Here is a 6,218-nt window from a genome sequence, read left to right on the forward strand (position 1 = left end):
ACTGCGCGGAAATTAAGGATACCATCGGAAATGTCTGCGAAATGAAACGGGACAAATTTGGCCGGGAGAACAAAAGATAAATAGAGGGCACGCGTGACGACGCGATGCTAATGGCAGGATGCTGAAGGCGCTTTCTGCTGCGCTGCTATTTCTGCGAGTGCGAGAGGTGATGATAAGGAACCGTCGTCCAATTGATAATTTACTGAAGCTCCGTAGAGAAATGGGTTTCCAATTGTAAGGGACTTCTGAGGGGGAATTCTTTGAGACTTCTTTGATCTCTTGAGAAAAGATTAGGAGTGTTACGATGATTATCTACTAAAATCTCCCGTTGTTCTACATCGTAATATGTATATTAAAATATAAATGATTCACGTTGAAATCTATTTTATAATTTCTGTAGGGCATTATCTTAATGTGGTACGAGCGCAAACAATTTCTGTTTAGCCCTGTATTTTTTAAACATTAAAAATGGGGTACGTGTTTCGAAGTGCGTGGCTGTTGAAGTAAGTGATTGGAATATGTTCTCGGGCTTATCAGTGGCATTGAGTAGGCTTTTACTAGGTATAATACGAAGCTACAAAATTAAACAGAAGTAACCCTTTTGTGATAATATACTTGGAAATCATATTCCCAGCAATATATCATCGTTGCAATATTGTGTCATGAACCGTGAGGGTTATAAGACTTGAGGTATTCATTCGAACATTATTATTATAAACATGGGACTATCTACAGTCTTTAATGACACGTATCCACCGCCAGTGAGTGAAAATAACGATATGGTATCTATCGACGCTGAAGATAATTGCAAAGCCTCAACGGACGTTGCTCGCCATGCAAATAATTCGCAACCGAGTGATTCCGAGAGCAACAGTGCTGACAACCATTTTAACGTTGTAACGATAACGTTGGGTTGGTGTAGCGAGCCATTTGTCATTACCAGACTGCGAATATTTATGCAAAATAAAATCTTCGCGAACGTGCGGTAATAAATTGAACCTAAATAGGAATTTATTTTATTCTGCAAATATTATAACATGAACTCTATTTTCGATATTTTTTATATCCTTTCATATTGTTTGCATTTTGTAGGTTCTTGCACATTCGAATTTCCTATAAATGTATAAAGATCCGCAGTCTAGTCATTACTATTCAACGTTATCGATCAACTTTTGTGATCACTTTACTTCCTTGATGATTATTAATTACATAGACAGATATTAGATCGTATAGTATACGTGTTTTGTTCGTAACCCCCGTTTTATTAAATATTTTCTTTACGTTTCTTATTATGTTAATTACTCTTACTTTAGTTTTTCTATAATTCAAAGTATGAGTTTTTTAAACAAAATTAGATGGTAGGAACACCAATGATGAAAGGTAAATTCTAAAACTAGATTTGACTAGACATCGATATTAATCTTGTCTCCTATTGTACAGTAAAAAAAATGGTTCGTCACACCTGTAACCAATGCCACCGATTTCAATGCGATTCATTTTTAAACAATTTCAACGAATCCTTCTCCCGAATCGCAGCTCGCAACAATGAAAATCACCGAAAATCCCTTCGATCCGTTACACGCGTCACGTGGCTCCAATTTTCGAGGGGATGAAAAAGATTTCGACAGAAATATCCGTGTAAAACAAACGAACGCGTCGACCAGCCTCAGGAATAATTCGATAACGATGACCCTAGGCCGTAAATCAAGCGAAACGCGTCTGTTCTCAGTGGATCGTGGAACACCTAGGTGGAAGCATAGGGGCAGACATGTACACAAGCCTGTAATATAATCACTTGGGCCCAAATGTTTGAAACTGCGAGCTTAAAACGGTATACACGTAGACCCGTAGATAGCCTCAACCCTGCTACAGGACTATATTGACCCTGACACAAGCTTACCAAGTTTGCCGATAGCGTCTCTTCCGCCGTGGTCGCTTCTGTTAATTTCATTCGCAGTGGTAGTTTCCTCGCGACTTTGGCCAGCTACGTTCCCCGATTTAACGGTTAATTTATCGACAGCATTGATCGCATCTGCCTGCTAGCGGGCAGCAAACTCCGGAAAAACATTTTCCGCACCCCACCCGGTCCTCTAAATCCTCCTGACCCGGTGGTAATAAAACGGCCTATACAATAAACCGACCGCGTGTATTGACAGAGTGCTAGATACCACTTTCGCCCCTGAGTACTAGTCGTGGATCGCAATAAACGACCCGGTGACTTCCATTTCTGGGTGTTTGTTTGCTCCTCGTTGCTCTTTCCTCTCTGAATGGCCGCTTCAAAATTGATCGATTGCCATGCAAAACACGCCGTCCCGGGAAATCGTTCCAGCGGGTCCAAGAATTTTTTCTACCCGTTATTCTGATCACGTTTTTCGATGTTCTTGAAATTATACAGAGCAGGTGGTCGAATTTTAAGTTTAATTCATAAGGCTGATTTTTAGTTTTAGAGAGGCTTTCCTGCATTCTTTTTTCTGGTAAAAATTGAAGTAAGACTCGCGTTTCTTATCCGTGGTTCTCGAACTTTATCTCAAGTAGTAGTAATCTATTTATTTCATTATCACCTCGATATACATAGAAAGGATCAGCGCCTCCTATTCATACGATAGACTTAATTACATTAACCTTATTCTAGTTGGAAATTTGTATCCTAAATTCTCCTCGCTAATCTAATATTATATTAGATGTATTATATTATATTATATTATATTATATTATATTATATTATATTATATTATATATATATGATGATATTATATTCTTTTATTTATTCCTCCTATTCTCTTTGGTCCTTTTTCTTGCCCCTGGAATCATTTTCATCCACTTAATTCCGGCACCTTTTTCGTCTAAAATTGCCTCCACTTCCATTCCTGTGTTTCCTACCCCTTCGCATTCCCTTATTAACTGTAGAATTGTTTCGCCTTCCTTTTCGCATATTCTTTCCATCCTTTGCTCGTCTTTCGTTCAGTACTTATTACAGTTCTCTTCGTCCCCACATCTGAATCCGAAGATTGTTGTTTTTCCTATTTTTAATATATCTATCTCTGATCTGTTTTCGCTGTTTAAATATTTGGGTACTTCAGGCGTTTATAAAAACTTGTAGTATCTGTTATATTTCGAGTTCGGTTTATCGCAAGTAGTGGACATTGTCCGTCACGATATCTTACATGCGAAAACGAGGATCGACGAGGGCCTCCCTTGCGGGATACGCGAAATAAATAGAAACAAAGGCGAGAGGGATGGGCGACGGTGGCACACGAGCGCAGAAAATCCCAGAAATATTTCACGGCGCGCGCGCATTACACACGGATGCTCTATAATTTGTGAAATTTGCGAGTTACAGTCGGTTCTTTATAAACGATAAGCCGCTTTTGTTTGCCTCACAATCAGGCGAGGGGTTCCATATGTGCAGCGGGGGAAACAAGTTTGCAAATCGTCCCCTTTATTCCGCGCCGGTAGAGCAGATTTGTTCACCTTTCCCCATTCAAATCGCTCCCCTTTCACGCGATACTCGCGCATACGCGATCGCGAGATCATCCCGTCGCTTGTTCTCGCGGATATGTATAAAACTTCCCCCGCAGTCAACCGCGATAAAATAAGCGCTTCTTCTTTGCCTTTCGACGTTTTCCCACCTCTGGGCTCAACTTTCGGAATTTCAAGCAGCTTTCGTTCGTCACGGTCGTCTGGGAAATCATACGGGATTATTATTGCGTTACGAGACGCGCTCGACGTATTGTCTTAGCTTGATCAACGTCTCGATTGTTTAGGATAAGAAATTTATAATTAAACGACCGGTGCTAACGCTTTTCGGAAGAGATTACTACGAGTGGGTTTAGATTTCACTGGTAGAAATGTTTGTTGAGTCACGTGACTTGGAAGTCGAGGTTGAATTGGTCCTGAATGAAAGAAATTTGGAATAGGGAGGTTATAAATTGTTTCCACTAAAAAAAGAGAAAGAGAAAGGATGGGGGTATGTGTAATAATAAAATAGCGTGCAAATCAATTATCGTCTTATCGTACCCTTACTTTGAAATTTCTATGTTTATTCGAAGCGACTAGAATGTAATTAGATAGAATAAAATTATAGCACGATTGAGTGAAACAGTTGTTAAGACTATCGTGTTTGTTAATAGATAATTGATTTTCAACATATATTCGTGTAATGTAATCAACAAGTTTTACTACGGTTTCCACATTCATGTCTGTCGAGGGTATCATTCTACATAATACCAATATTCTATGTACATATAATTATTCGTTTTATCGAATGTTATTTTAATCTATCGAAAAGTAGTTTACGTTAATTAATTGTAAAGTCTATGTAGGTTAATGTCAGTAGGTTAATAGATCCAGATAAGATTAATTTGTTAGTTCAACTGTCGAGATATGGAGCTTGTCACAATCTTGCTGTACATGTGTAGTTTGATGGATTGTTTGACGGATTCAATTGTTTTAATCATTTGAATATCGAAATCATGTAATTAATCAGTTATGTTGGTTAAGCACTGTTTGCCCCGTTTGGCGAGTAATATATGATTAAAATAAAACAACGAAAAAGGATATAATTAATATAAAACGTCACTCATTTTTATTTTTAACTTTACGGATGATAATCTTCACTTATTACGAACGAACACACTTAATGGATTACTCGATTATTGTCGAAGATAACAAATTTATGTAGTATCCTTCTTAGAAATAATGATTGGTCATTCAAGTAAAATTTCTTCAGAATTTACGTCTTTCTTGATAACATTCGTCATATCAATCCCTTCTATGGACTAAATCTCTTTTATCGCCTATCCAGCGGAATAACGTCAATTGTAATTGACTCGAACGAAATTTATCTAGAATTCACTTCTTCCTTGATAATATCCATCACATGAATCTCTTCGGACAGACTAATCGTCAAATATGAATTGCAATCGATTCGAACAAAATTTCCTCGGAATTTACTTCTTTCTTGATAATATCTATCGTACCAATCCATTCGATATACTAGATCTCCTTTATCGTGCATCCACTGAAAGAATGTGAATAATCACTTTATCGAAAGATACCGTCGATATTAAAAGCGTCCCATTTAATGGAAAAATGCATCGTGTCGATGAAGTCTCAGCTCTGTTTTACGTATCGTTCCTTTCAATATCTCTCAAATCGCAGTAGTTCATTTATCGGTAGAAATTTCTAATTAATTGATTAGCAGAAAAGGCTAGCTTACTTTATCGTTAATTAGTTTATCACACGGAACCACGAGGACGTATTTGGATACGTATTTGGATACAAATACCAAGTGGTTGTTTTCCAAATTTATTGCTTCGCTTGCTTGAAATAATAATTCTCAATACGTGTTTCACGAGGTTACTTTTACTTTAGTTTTTTTTTTTTAAATGGGTTCTACACGAGCCCAACGTTATCATAAAATTTCTGATTCGAAACTTTCGACACATTGTACACGAACATGGGAAAGAACCGTTGAATGAGACGCGTCGATAGGCTGTTTCATTAATAACACGTTTCGAATTTGTGCGTATCTATCTGATTTTACGCTGCTTTATCACCAACGGATCGATTGTATCGCTTCCAGTTTGCTCGCGGTTAATAGACCGAATCAGTCCAAATGGCTGTCACAATTTTATAATAAACGGTCACAGGGCCGTGATTAAGCATTTTGACACCCAAAAGAAAAACTAAACAAAAATATGGCGTCATTCATACCATGTTTATCTGAGTATGATAATCCTTTCGGGGAACGATGATTTTGCAAACTGAAATGTGAGAAAAATAAAAAATAACGAAGTTCGAGGCTTCGTGTCTGACTTCATCTATTTAATTGGTGAAGATGTATTATAAATTTGCTTCTTACGATTATTCGTATTTATCGTAAAAATGTTTCGATGACCTTAAAATTTCTTAAATTGTAATAGAAATTACTCCTCTATTGCTTTGTTTTCATTCTACTCGGTGCGCCACGTTCTGAACGATATCTTTGCATCACCAATGAGCGATCTACATGTCGAGATTATTGCTTCCCCCCTCACCCATCGGTATTGTATTTTGTAAACACCGGATGGACGCTCTTGTGCGACAGATTGTACTTTCCCCACGAGGTGCCGCGCGATTTACGCACGACTTTGAACGAGGTTTTATTTGTAACCGCGACGCGATGAAGTGGATCCAGAAACCGCCTCGCGATAATGGCCCCAACCGATTATCTCGAT

This window comes from Hylaeus volcanicus, chromosome 4 (assembly GCF_026283585.1).
Source record: "Hylaeus volcanicus isolate JK05 chromosome 4, UHH_iyHylVolc1.0_haploid, whole genome shotgun sequence".
Lineage (NCBI taxonomy): Eukaryota > Metazoa > Arthropoda > Insecta > Hymenoptera > Colletidae > Hylaeus > Hylaeus volcanicus.